The sequence below is a fragment of the Nicotiana tabacum genome, chromosome 3 (genome assembly GCF_000715075.1).
Source record: "Nicotiana tabacum cultivar K326 chromosome 3, ASM71507v2, whole genome shotgun sequence".
NCBI classification, from domain to species: Eukaryota; Viridiplantae; Streptophyta; class Magnoliopsida; order Solanales; family Solanaceae; genus Nicotiana; species Nicotiana tabacum.
Genome location: NC_134082.1, coordinates 125,704,624 through 125,719,282, shown reverse-complemented (window position 1 = coordinate 125,719,282; position 14,659 = coordinate 125,704,624). Strand labels below are relative to the sequence as shown.

The window sequence follows — 14,659 nt, the reverse complement described above, 5'->3', positions numbered from 1 at the left end:
CGGGCGACGCGAAGATGTATCAAGATTTGCAGCAATATTATTGGTGGCGTAGAATGAAGAAGGATATTGTTGCACATGTGGCTTGGTGTTTAAATTGTCAGCAGGTTAAGTAAGAGCATCAGAGGCCTGGTGGATTGTTTTAGAGGATTGAGCTTCCGAGCGGAAGTGGGAGTGGATCACTAAGGACTTCGTTACTAGACTTTCGCTGACTCGGAAGAAGTTTGACGCAGTTTGGGTCATTGTTGATAGGCTGACCAAGTCAGCGCATTTCATTCTTATGGCAGTCTCTTATTCATCCGAGAGGTTAGCTGAGATCTATATCCGGGAGATTGTTCGCCTTCATGGTGTGCCGGTATCTATGATTTCGGACCGAGGTACGCAGTTTACTTTGCGTTTCTGGAGAGCAGTTCAGCGAGAGTTGGGCACCTAGGTTGAGTTAAGTATAGCATTTCATCCTTAGACGAATGGGCAGTCCGAGCGGACTATTTAGATATTGGAGGATATGCTCTGAGCTTGTGTTATTGACTTTGGAGGATCGTGGGATCAGTTCTTGCCTTTAGCAGAGTTTGCCTACAACAACAGCTACCAGTCGAGTATCCACATGGCTCCTTATGAAGCTTTATATGGTAGGCAGTGTCGATCTCTGGTTGGATGGTTTGAGCCGGGAGAGGATCGGTTGTTGGGTATGGATCTGATTCAGGAGGCCTTGCACAAGGTCAGGATCATTCAGGATAGGCTTCGTACAGCTCAGTCCAGACAAAAGAGCTATGCAAATCGTAAGGTTCGAGATGTGAATTTTATGGTTGGTGAGCAGGTATTACTCCGAGTGTTGCCTATGAAGGGCGTGATGAGATTTGGGAAGAAAGGCAAGCTTAGCCCTAGGTTCATTGGTCCGTTTGATATTCTTGATCGAGTGGGAGAGGTGGCTTATAGACTTGCATTACCGCCGAGCTTATTAGTCGTGCATCCAGTGTTCCATGTGTCCATGCTTTGGAAGTATCACGGCGATCCATCCCACGTGTTAGATTTCAGCACTGTCCAGTTGGACAAGGACTTGCCCTATGAGGAGGAGCCGGTAGCTATTCTAGACCGGTAGGTTCGTCAGTTGATATCCAAGAGTTTCCCTTCTGTTCGTGTTTAGTGGAGAGGCCAACCTCCTGAGGCATCGACCTGGAAGTCCGAGTCCGATATTCGGAGCCGTTATCCTAATCTATTCCCGACTCAGGTACTTCCTTCTTTTGTCCGTTCGAGGACGAACGGTTGTTTTAGAGGTGGAGAATGTGATGACCCCTCCCAAAGGGGTCATCACCTGTGTTCTTATCCATTCTGTGCTTCCGAGGCCTTGAAACCTCATTTAGAGTTGCCTCGATTTGCATGTGCAGTCCGGGCGCGTAGCCGGAAAGCTTCAATATGAAATTTTGTGGAAAATGCTAAGTTTTGATATTAAAATGAATAAGTTTGACTTTGGTCAACATTTTGGGCGAACGGACCCGCACTCGTGATTTGACAGTCCCGGAGAGTCCGTAGGAAAATATGGGACGTGAGCATATGTCCGGAATCGAATTCCGCGGTCCTAAGCCCGAGAAATGAATTTTTATGTAAAATTATTTTATGAAAATGTCTAAGGAAATTGGAAATGAAATCTGATTAGAAAGCGATGGCATCGGGCCCGTATTTTGGTTCCGGCATCCGGTACATGTCTTATATATGTTTTAAGTTGTTCCTATAAAATTTTGATGAAATCGGACGTCGTTTGACGTGTTTCGGACTTAAATTTCTAAATTAGAAACTTGATGAAGTTTGAGGAATTCTTGATTTTGAGGTTTGATTCATTGATTTTGAGGTTATTTATGCGATTTGATCGCACGGATAAGTTCGTATGATGTTGTTGAGTTAGAGCCTGTGCTTGGTTAGGAACCCTGATGGCTCGGAAGTGTTTCGGAGGTGTTTCGGAGGTGTTTCGGAATGGTTTTTGGCTTTAGAAGTGTTGTAGATTTTCTGCTATTATGCCCAGGGATTTTGTTCTTCGTGTTTGCGTGGTCTCACTCGCGAACGCGTAAGGCAAAGATCCCAGGTGCCCAGTTTCTTCTTCGCGAATGCGGAGGTTGAGACGCGAACGCGAAGCTCAGGGGGGAGACCCTTCGCGAACGCGTCCTTCCACTCGCGAACATGTAGGGTTCAGGGGAGGGGCCACCAGTTTGTTCTACGCGAACGTGGCCACTAGCCCGCGAATGCGAGGGCTCGAGGTGCTAAAGCATTGCGAACGCGAGCCTAGTGTCGCGAACGCGAAGGTCTTCAGACCTGACTTATTGCAAATGCGTTGAGCTAATCACAAACGTGAAGAAGGATTTTGCCCAGTTATTTTAAAGTCCCAAAACATAACCCATTACGGGATTTCACCAAAATTTCACAAATACTTTCTTCTCCAAAGTTCTAGGGCGACTTTTGAAGCATCCTTTCACCATAAACTATTGGGTTAGTAATCTTTAACTTATTTCCTTTCATTTTCATCAACATCTATTGAATTTCTAGTCCTAAAACATGTAATTAGTGATGATTTCTTTATGTTGTGAAAAGCTTGTGAAAGAAATTATGACCTTTGAACTTCGAGGAGCATTGGCTTGAGTTATATTACAAAGTGTGAAAGTATATGAGATGATTGAACCCTTTGGAGCATTGGCTCAAATGGTAAAGTGAGTTATGAAGTAAAAGTGAAAGAAAGAGAAAGAGTTATTAAATTGTTCCCTTGCCAGGATGTTTGTTGCTTTGTTTATTATCTCTCCTGCCGGGATGCTGAGATTATTGATATTGTTCCCTTGTCGGGATTTAACTGTTTAATTGTGTTCCCTTTCTGGGATTTCTATTATTATTTGTTTACTCCCTTGCCCCTTTGTTTGTGGTTGTTGTTTGGGTGAGGAAGAGCATTAAAGCACGAAGGGTGATGCCTGCATAGTTTGCTATGGTGAGGAAAGAGTGTAAAGCACGAAGGGTGATGTCGTGCTGTACGATGTGCCATTTTGTACAGATTATCATTAACTATATGGTGAGGAAAGAGAGTAAAAGCACAAAGGGTGATGCCGTGTACACTTTTATTATAAAATATTTTTTGGTGAGGACGAGAGTAAAAGCACGAAGGGTAATGTCGTGCACGTTGTTATTATATGATTGATTTGGTGAGAACGAGAGTAAAAGCACGAAGGGTGATGGCGTGCAAATTGTTGATTTCTGATTCTTCATGATATTCTACTTATGTTGTTACTTTCCTTACCTGAAGCTTTCTATTGGGAACCGTTATTTCCCCTACAGCATGTTTCCCCTTCCCACATTTATTGGTTATTTCTGCATTTTCCTTTCCGCTGTATATATTTAAATTGTACTAGTTTATTTGGTAGTCTGGTCCTATCCTCATCACTACTTCGCTGAGGTTAGGCTAGATACTTACCAGCACATGGGGTCGGTTGTGCTGATATTACACTCTGCACTGTGTGCAGATCCTGGGGCAGCTTATGGACAGTAGTTGGAGGGCTTCCTTCAGTCCACCCGGAGACCCAAGGTAGACTTGCAGGCGTTCGCGGGCCCTGGCGTCTCCCTCTATCTCTATTTCCTGTTTCATTTTCTTTCGTTCAGAAATAGTTTATTGTATTTTCTTCAGGCCTTGTTTGTAGTGACTCTTAGACAGTCTATGACACTGTGTCACCAGGTTTTGAGTATTGAGGTTTTGAAAGTTGTAAGAGACGTAGTTTTGAGTTATAAAAATTGTTGACTTTTGCTTATTTATTTAATTCCATTGTTTTCATGTTATCGCTAGTAATTGAAAAAAAAATTGTTAATGAAAAAGGTAGTTAAGGGTTGGCTTGCCTAGCTCTCATTAGTAGGCGCCATCACGACTCCCAAGTGTGAAAATCCGGGTCGTGAAAATCGCCGCAACATATTCCGAGTAGAGGAACATCCAAAAAGCAGTAGCAAAAGTGAGCTTAGCCGCATTCAAAAGTAACAGCAAGTTGTGGCTTTACTTGCATCCCAAAATAGTAGCAAAAGATATTTCACTGGAAAAAATGCTAACAAACGATAGTCGTTTAAGTTGTTTGTTTTTTCTACAAAGTTTAATCTCATATTAAATTTATAAGGAACAGAAATTTCAAATACCTCTCAACAATTTTTCGGAGGGGAAAGTTTCATTTCCGCCTTATATTTGTTGTAGGAACCGTTGCCTTTGGTAGTTATATGTGGGTGCTATTGCCTCTCTGAGGCAACGTGTTCACTTTTTCGTTTACTTCCTTCCGCAACATCCTTGATGGTGGCTGGCATTTGTGAGACAACCGAATTACTTTTGACCATGAAAGACAAAATAACTAACTTTCTTGCCTCATTGTTTCTTGTAAACAACTTTTTTATTTGAATCTTGAAGATTTAGCCAGTCAGTAGCTTTTGTGCATTCACAAGAGGCAACAGTCCTTTCTGTAAAAATGAAATTAGTTATTTATGTGTGAGATGGGGCTCAACCTATAGAAAATAGTTATTTGTGGTTTTTCGAAATTAACAATGTACATTGACATTGCAGATATCATAAATCTCTTCCAAAGTGAGAAGCAATATTTTTTTCTGCATGCTCGTCGGTAATAGTTGTTGTTGTAGAACCACTCTGATCTGTGAGCGTCACTTCAAATTGGCACCTAGTTATAAGATAAAATGATTGGTTATTTAAAAAGATGGTGAATATAGAATGTTAAATATAAACAGTTATGTGGAAGTTGTATGTATACCTGGCAACCAACTGGGTAGCTCGACGGCAATTAGTGCAATAGAACTTTCTCCGCGAGATAGCTCATGTGAAGTGTTGTTTGCAGTCTGAACAAGCAAGGATACAAAATCGTTGGTTCTCATTTTGTAGTGTGACTCAGCATGTATGTAGAATATTTGACCCTGGAAAACACAAGGATGCCGCATATTAATTTTTTGTTATTAGAGAATAAAGTTAAAAAATTTCAATAGTGCATATATGAATATTTAGTGTACTTACTGGATTTTGCTGTCGGATTTCTGCAATTGGCACCTTCTTCTAAAGGAACAAATAAAAGAGAGCATGTTGGACTTGTGCTCTTCATCGTGTACGCGATAAGCATTTGTTCATTTTGTTGGGCCCTTCAAGTATGTTAACATTTCAAAATTAGTTCTTGTATATGTTCAAGCACATATACGACCAATAATGTATTGATTACAATACCATGTTCTCAGTGCATTTGCTTGTGGGTATAGAGGATTGATTTCGATTGTTGTACTGAATCTGTTAGTCAATCGTGCATGCATTTGAACATTCAGTTCTAATTTGGCCGTCTGGTATATGGAAAACTAAAACATAATTGCATATATACTTTACCTGTATTAAATTTGTTTCTCCATCTTGCATGCATTTGGGGTGTTTTACCTGACGACGACTTTGGTCTTGCAAATTTTTCTAGCAAGAATTATTGGGTATTCTTTTTTAAGCAATTCGAGTAGTATGTTCCCATCATGATCAATAAAATCTTCCCAGAGTGTGAATTTCGTTGGTTTTTTCCCATATAAAATAGAACAAAATTGTTAAATCACTATCTTAAATCAATACGGGAATGTCAATGCTTCAGCAACACAAATGAGCATCAATTGCAACATTTAAATATTAGACATGATAAAAAAATGAACACATATTGGTATCTAAATGTGTAGAAATTTCTATAATGTAATCAGTTTCGAAGAAAACAGGTATTCCCTGAGGTCTTGACTATTGATACCTAACAAAAGCTTCTAAAGCAAAATAGTTTGAAATATCATATGTTCTCGAAGAGCCAATAAGTCTCAAATCTAAAATAGACGGTAGAATTGCTTCATGCTTACTAAAAGATAAATAGATATAATTCACAACTTATTGTAGCAATGATCCAATTAGTTCCAACATAAAGATGTTTTGAATAAGTTCGGATATTGCGATGTAACTGTATACAATGCAAGAATATTTAATAGAGGTGTTCATAACATTGATATGCTATTTTCTTCTATTAGATCTTTCAGCATTGGTAATATCTGCACATTTGAAATATAATAGTTTGGAGCATGTTTGTGATATACAAAGTTTTAGTACTTAGGAATCCACAACTGCATGATAACTTTGAATAGAATTTCTATAATCTATTTATTAGCTTTTCTTCAAAGACATTAAAATGTTTAACTCTAATTTCTTTTAATTAAAAGCTAGTACATATAAGATTCATCCATTTTATACAATTTGTGCAAGAATTACTATATCTCAAATTCCTAATAAGAGGGAGATTATATTGGCTATAATTTGAGATAGGTTATCTATTTGTTCAGAAACATATAAAATTAGAGGAGACAAAGTTGCTCTTCTTTATTCAGCTTTCTAATCACATAAATATTTTGGTCAATCTTAATCAAAAGTATTGAATGAAAAAAGCATATTTTTGAAATATAATTTGATTTAAAATCCAATGGCTAAACATGACATCAAAAGGATCGAATGTTTTAGCAAACCTGGATGCGTGTGACGACCCGGTCAGTTGTTTCATGAGTTACCGCTCTATTTTCCCCATTTTTTCTTCTTTATGCTTCGTTATCCATGCTTTATGTGACCGAGTTGATTGGTTTCCGGTTGGTGTGGTTTTGCTAAGAAATGAGACACTTAGTCTCTTTTAAGAAGGTTTAAGGTGGAAAAGTCAACTAGATGTTGACTTATGCGTTAGAGGGATGGGATGTGAGTTCCGATAGTTCGGTTAGATTTTGGAGGTGATTTGTGACTTAGGAGTGTGATCGGAAGTGGTTTTGGAGGTCCGGTGTAGAATTAGGCTTGGCGAAGTTAGTATTTTCGCGATTTCCGGTAGATAGGTGAGATTTTGATCCAGGGTCAGAATGGAATTTCGAGAGTTGATGTAGCTTCGTTATGTCATTTGGGATGTGTGTGCAAAATTTCAGGTCATTTGGATGTGGTTTGGTTGGGTTTTTGATCGAAAGCGTATTTCGAAAGTTTTTAGAAAACTTAGGCTTGAATTCGATGTGAATTGATGGATTTGGTGTTATTTGAGGTGTTTTGATGATTGAAACAAGTTTGAATGAGGTTTTAGGATGTGTTGGTTCTTTTGGTTGAGGTCCCAGGGGCCTCGGGTGAGTTTTGGACGGTCAATCGGACCAATTTCTATGTTGAGAGGTTGCAGAATTTGAGCAGCAGTTGTAGAGGATTTTTGGCCTTCGCGATCGCGTAGAGGGAATTTGGGTGGGCCTGAGTTTGTGCTTCACGTTCGTGTCTGAGGGCTCGCGTTCGCGAAGAGTGAGCAGCTTGTGCTTTGCGTTCGCAGTGAGAGGGTCGCGTTCGCGTATAAGGATTTGGAGCCCAGTGGAGTTTGTTCTTCGCGTTCGCGTGTGAGGGAACACTTTCGCTTAAGTGTGATGCCTGAAGCTTCGCGTTCGCGTGAATTGAGTCGCGTTCGCGAAGGGTTATTTTTGGGAAGTTAAAATTTGTGCTTCGCAATCACGAGGCTTGGGCCGCGATCGCGAAGAAGGAATATCAGAACTGGGCAGTGAATTTATAAAATATTTCATCCGCGATTTTGAGCCATTTTCCCGCCATAGCTGAGTACTTTGAGAGCTCTTTGAGGGAAACTGAAGAGGGATTCAAGGAGAATTGATTGGAGGTAAGATTTATGAACCTAAAACGTGATTCTATTGTGAAATTAACCTAGAAATTCATGGAACCTAAGCTAAAAATGGAAGAACTAGGGCTTGGGATTTTGAACTTTTTGAATTGGGATTTGAAGGGCCATTTGAGGTCGGAATTGAGAAGTTTTGATATGTATGAACTCGTGGAAGGATAAGGAACCCGTTGATGTGAAAATTTCTGAGTTTCGAGATGTGGGCCTGGGGATCGGGTTTTGCTAATTTCGGGATTTTTGATATTTTTCGATTATTTTCGCTTGGGTTTTGCTCCCATAGCATATTGTGATGTATTTGTTCTGATTTTGGATAGATTCGACGCGCGTGGAGGCCGATTTGAGGGGCAAAGGCGTCGCGAGCTAGAGTTGTAGCTGGTTCGAGGTGAGTAATGAATGTAAATGATGTCCTGAGGGTTTGAAACCCCGGATTTGCACATCGTAGTGCTATATTGTGGTGAGACACGTGCTTGATGATGAGCTTGGGGTCGTTTACAGTTGGGGATTGTGACTTGGTCCGTCTCGGGTGATGTTTTTACTGCGTATTTGATTAAAGCTTATTTGTTATCATCTTTATTTGGACTGATTGCCATATTTGGGCTTCGTGCCAACTGTTTGAACCCTCCGGGGAGTTTGGTCACTATTTCCTCACTGTTTTGACTTACTACTTGAACTCATTCATACCGTTTTCCACTAATTTACAACTAAAGTCACTTTTACTCGGTTTTGAAACTAAAATGATATATTAAATGATATTTTGGGCTGAGACCTACTATTTTACTAATGCCCGAGGGGCTTATATGATTTCTGGACTGAGTACGACCAAGGGTCAGTTGTGAGGATACTATGGGATCGGGCTGCGCGCCGCAGCATTATTATACTGATATTGATTTGAGGCCGAGGGCCTAGATTTGATTCCACGAGATGGCTTGATATTGCGCTTGGGCCGTAAGGGGTCCCTCCAGGAGTCTGCACACCCCAAATGAGCGCCGTCGACGAGATATATGGATCAGGCTGCACGCCGCAGCGGGGTACTATAGGGTACCATTCTATGTGTTGATTTTCTTTATATGTCTGTCACTTAACTACTTATTTGTTGTAGCATTACCATATTTCGATTCCATTGGTTTATTATTTTCATATTACTTGTTTAAAACTGCCGCATTATAGATTACTTTGTATTTTCCGTGATTTCTTATTCTCAGTCATTCTTTATGCTTATTACTCACTGGGTCGGAGTACTCACATTACTCCCTGCACCTTGCGTGCAGATCCAGGTATTCCAGAGGCTGAGTGAGGATTTTCAGTCGATCAGTTCATATCCGGGAGCATCGAGGTAGTTGCACGACGTCCGCAGCCCGGATCTCTCCCTTCTATCCTTTCGTTTTATCCGCATTTCCTAGACTGATTATGTATTAGGCTGTTAATCTTGTACTAGAGGCTCGAGACTTATGCCACCGGATCTGTATGGGCTATGTAGCAGTATTATCATCTCAATTTCCGCATATTTAACTCGTTGTCTTAAACTCTTATTAGGGTAATTTAGCAATTTAACTATGTTAGCTCATAATGATTTTTTCTATAAGAAAACGGATTGAGGTTGTTAGTTGGTAAGGCTTGCCTAGCAGTGTGTTGGGCGCCATCATGACCGGGGTTGGGGTCGTGATAATGCATTAACAGTAGGTAAAAAAATTAAATATAATCATAATTTTTGAGACACTACCTTTATTAAAGAACAACTACGGGTAAATTAGAAAGTCATTGTTAAAGAGAAAAACAAAGCAACTACAAATTTAATTATGTTATATTTCTACATTTGAAGACATTTAATTAGAAACTCTTAGCAACAATCTAATTCTCTGGCACATATAACACTAAATAATTTTTAAGTTAGCTTTTAATAGCTCCTTCATAATTTGTGATTTTGCCATAACTAAGATTTCCTTATCCAGATCATTGCTTCTAACTTTATTGAAGAACAAATAAAGATTTTTAAAATGTTAAAGGCCAATGATATGCTTTTTAGACTCTTGGATTGGTGTGTACTTTTAGCCACCAAACATCGTCACTCCATGCAGCTATCCCAACAATTGTGGTTATATAAATCAAAATAAATTGAAAGTTTGAAGTTAATTCTGAAAAACATAAATTAGTTGCAAAAAAGCTGAGCCAAATTAAAATTATACAAAATCAAAAGAACAATATGATATCAATCCTAATTTTATTTATATTCTTATAGCAAGAGAAACAATAAGATAAGAACTTTGCATTGTTGAGAATATATTTAAAGATATGATCAAATATTATTAGTAGTAAAAAGGTTAAACCATATAATGTGTAGTTGATCTAGTAGATCTAAGTATGCTTTGAAAGATTATAATTGCAGCAAAGCCAAAGTTCAGTTGAAGCATGAAAAGCAGTCTTTTAAAGGGTACAACCTCAACTTGAATTTCGGTTTCATTTATTGTGTACTATTGCTAGACAATATACGAAAAGTGACACATTACATTATACTTAAATCATCAGTTGCTAGTTGGAACCAATAAAATAGGTTTATGTATACTTACTGATCATCCATGATGATAAAATCTTGAATTCTCTGCCCATTTGAAGCATAGGTTGAGGGGCTTGTGTTGAGCACGATGGCAAGCACATCTTGCGTTTTAAAAGAATGACGAATAAGCTAATAGACAATAAAAATTGATATAGACAATAATCGTAATAATAACAATACTAATAAATGTGAATTTTAGGCAAACAAACAACATAAATAGTTAAATCTTCAGTTACCGAATTCAGATCCCTCGGTTTGATATTAGAAGTTGTCAAATGGTGTAAGATTTAGGCGCGTTGGCGGAGGTAGTGGTTCTTCTGGAGGATTAACAGTTTCTACTGGCTCAACAATGGTACACCTATCAATTGTCCATGTAAACTTATTAAGTGGATTTCCGTACATATAGTTTGATTCTTTGACTTGTGGAACTGACACCAAGTAAGTATGGAAATGGCGAAACGGATCATCAAAATGCATTATCTCCGCATTGAATATAATGCATTCCACTTGATTTTTCTGTAACAAAATAAGGCACAATTAGGATAATATTAACTTAATTACTATTGGTAAATTTATGAATCCTCTAAAGATTAACTCTTCATCTTACAAAACCATCAGTTGATACTTTTTCGTTTTCTCCTTGTTGTCTCTAGGTCTGCCTTTATCAACTACTTGTATCTTGCAGGTCCATTCTTCTATTTCTGGAGTAATCACATTGATGTTGAATCTTTCGTCCATCTAGACGTAATCTTCAATTATAACACATCACAATATAATAATGAGCAAACGTAAGATTGTTAGAATGATTATAATACAAAATCAAAGAATCCAAAGAGTGAACAAGTTGTACGTCACACTAACTATTAGGAATGATGGTCTAAGTTATAGAAAAAGCTTTTTCGATAATTTCATCATAAACTACATTATATGTGGAGTGACCATCATCATCGCCAGCTATAGCCAGTCTAATTAATATCTTGACACAATTAGAAAATTTAGCTCTTGATAAAGCAACGTACAACTGACCATGAGAAAATACAAGTTCTCGCAAATAAATGCCAACAAAATCTAATGTTTGGCCTTGCGCTTTATTTATAGGCATGGCGAAACATAACCGTATTGGAAATTGTGTTCTTTTAAATTGAATGGGTAGTTTTTCGTCGTCTGATGTCAATAGTGGTATTCGCGGAATGAATATATGTGTATTTTTAAAATCGCCACTAGATATTGTAGCACAAATATTCTCCCAATTTCATCCATCAAAGCCCTAACTTTGAAATTTTCGGATGTTGTCTGAGTTGAAACAAATTGGAACAAAAAAATAGGAGAAACAACACATAGAAAATAACAAAATTGATATTAAAAGCTAAAAGTAGGAAAATTCAGCACAAATCACAGGTACAAACATAACTCACAGACCAACAAATGTCAAAACCAAAAAGAATGGATTAAAAGCTAGAAACTAAGGAGCAAAGCTGATACAGAGCAATAATCGAGCAAAATAACTTTGAATCAAACTCAAATCTGAACTTCACTTTTACCTGATTTTGATTTGATCTTGTGATGGATCGTTTCTCTGATGCTGTGTGCTTTGCTAAGGAATATGTTTATGTTGAAAGAGAAGAAAAGCATATATCTGGGAGTAGAAGAAAATGTATACATATATCTGCGAAGAGCACAAAAGGGCACGTATATAGCTGATGAGAAATGACTGAAGTGCCCTCAAGCTTGTTTAAAAAGATTCCAAGAAGACATGTTGAAAGTCTTGCTCTTATAAAGTAGAGAAAAGAAATATAAGAAAGAATTCTATTTTAATCACAACACGGATGGATAGTATTTTTAAAAGCTTTTATCTTTCTTTTTCGCGAATGATTCACATAATAAAAATTAGGTGTAATTACACAGCCATTGTAAATGGATAGGTTCAAGAGGAACATTCAATAATTGAAGTTCTTAACAACACTAAAACATTGGAAGTATCTGTTCAAATGGTCTTAATTTCGACTGAAGGTACAATAATAAATTATATTAAAATCTATGTTGACAAAAGTAGAAAGTAATGTAAACAGGGAGAAGAATACAATAGGAAATTATATGCATGTATGCATGTGTTTTGGTTTTACCTTCTTGTTATTTATAAATTCTTCTAAACCAAACAATACTAATTTCAAATTAGAAAAGAGAAACTTTTCAAACCCAAATTATTCGTATAAAATTGGAATTCAAAGCATCCAAAACTTTATAATATATTTTCATAACATGGTAAAAGAAACTTAGATGTTCTTTAATACCAAAACTTTATCTCTACGTATAAACAAAACTTAATTGTGATAGATGACATGTTTCGATTCTATTTATGCTTGCTTGATATGTCGTTAAAAGGACAGTTTGCTTTCCATATAATTTTTTTCCCTCATAATTTCGTTTCTTTTCACCAATTAAAAATCAAAGATCAGATTCAAGATATACCATCAACGTTTAATTAGCATAGATTATGTATTTCCTAATAATATAATATCACTTGAAATTAAACCATAAATTTAATTAATATGTGGGAACAAAGTCTATACTTGAAGAGTAACATCTTCTTTTGTCATGGTTGGGAACAAAGTTATTAAACTAAAACAAGACTACATGCTAGCATTGTTTATTATCCAGTGAGATATACACATGAAGTAAATTTTTGAGAGAGAATTTATGTGATTAAGGAAATTAATTACCTTTAAAAAGCTCAAGGTCGGCATCAATGGCTGAAAAACGTATTATTAAAAGAATTCATCGAAGCGCAAAACCATATGAAATTGGTACTATAATTTAATTTGAAACTTCAAGAATACACCTGACTATTTGAAAAGTTGAAACATGATTAGAGATAGGATTTCAAGCAAATCTCTATATTAGGCAAATATTACAATAAAATTCAACATGAGAATAGTGCAAATTAACCACTCGGCGTGTTCATACGAGCTAAACGATGACAACGCAAAAAGACAGTCAAAATAAATACACGGAATTAAAACGTGATGAAAGAAACGAAAGTAATCTCATAAAGAAGAACATTAAAACAATATATCACTTATAAATATGCCAACATTAAACTGGTCAAAGTGTATACGATCTAAATCATATGCCTTTGATCTATAGGCTCGAGGGTTCGTCTTAAGACCGAATTCAGGCAAGGTCGAGTTCGAGCCCGATGGACCAGACTCGAGCTCGAAGATAGGATGCAATGCCCGAGGATCGAAGTACGATGAATATTGAAATTGTGTATGCTCGACCCTGAAATAATGTTGTTACAGATCTCTAACAGAATGAGCGAGATTCTTGCCACGTCCCCACAATCATGGCGTTGATCCCGGAATAGAATTGTATGATTTCGTACTAGGCGGTTAGACAGTTTTTCCAATAAGATTCCTTACTGTAAATGGAAATGTACCTTATTTAGGGATCCCCTATCATATAAAGGGGACTCCAATCATTTGTAAAAATCATCTAATCATTGGCAAAGAATATACTATCGTACTTTTCTGGCTCATTGCTCATCAGACTTGTCTTTTCTCTTTACTGGTCTTAATTTATTATTCTTGGTTCATCTCGAGGTCACTAAGCTCGAGGCCGATACTGCTTGGTAACACTAGTTTGATTCACTTATTGTCACGACCCTAACCCCGAATCCGGTCGTGATGGCGCCTCTCTTGAAGACAAGACCAGTCAGTCTAACCCAATTCATCTTTTAAAGCAATTAATTAACACAAATATAGATAATAATGCGGAAGTCCAGCCCGACACAGCCCTAACCGGGGTGTCACAAGTCACAAGCATCTATAAGAATGAAATTTCCACTTTACAGTCTAGAAATACACTGAACAAGAATAATGAATAACATAGAAAGACAGTGGTGCTGCGAACGCTGGCAGTCACCTCGCAAAAACCTCTACAACTCTGCCTCCACGCAGCCAATACCCGCTACCGGGTGAACAAATACCTGCAACTGCACGCGAGGTGCAGGGAGTAAAGTGAGTACTCCAACTCAGTGAGTAATAAAAGTAAATAGTAACTGAGCAGCAAGAAATCACATAAAGCAACCAACATGCTATATAGAAGCAGTGTAAAACTCCTTGAGAAAAATCAGTGAAACTGTGAATTCTTTAGAAAATACCTTGGCTCATTTTAAACCTCTTTGAAAATGATCTTTTCAACAGTTGTGAAATAATTTCAAAACAATTAATGCCGCTATGCACAGAAATCCGCCCCTCGGGCACAAATACCACAATTAAACAAGTAAAAGACAAGTGAGTATGCAAAATGAACATATAAACCTCGCCCCTCGGGCAATCATATAGAATAGTACCAGCCCCTCGGGCACAAATTAGTTCCTGGTCAGCCATTGTTACCTGACCTCACGGTG

General features: G+C 37.6%; 1 long non-coding RNA gene across 3 annotated transcripts; it reads right to left on the bottom strand.

Annotated features, from left to right (window-relative positions):
- Positions 1–4,100: 4,100 nt before the first annotated feature.
- On the bottom strand, positions 4,101–12,987 carry LOC107812540 (uncharacterized). 3 transcript variants are annotated; one of them, XR_012707815.1, is made up of 11 exons: positions 12,972–12,987; positions 11,793–11,917; positions 10,859–11,000; positions 10,488–10,767; positions 10,265–10,352; positions 5,378–5,525; positions 5,225–5,284; positions 5,021–5,142; positions 4,764–4,923; positions 4,549–4,673; positions 4,101–4,458 (listed from the first exon to the last, which is right to left on the bottom strand). It is a non-coding gene; the product is annotated as an uncharacterized LOC107812540 (long non-coding RNA). The 3 variants fall into 3 exon arrangements; XR_012707814.1 differs by lacking the exon at positions 4,101–4,458 and having other exon boundaries at positions 4,505–4,673; XR_012707816.1 differs by lacking the exon at positions 4,101–4,458 and having other exon boundaries at positions 4,505–4,673; positions 10,877–11,000.
- Between the last annotated feature and the right edge of the window lie 1,672 nt (positions 12,988–14,659).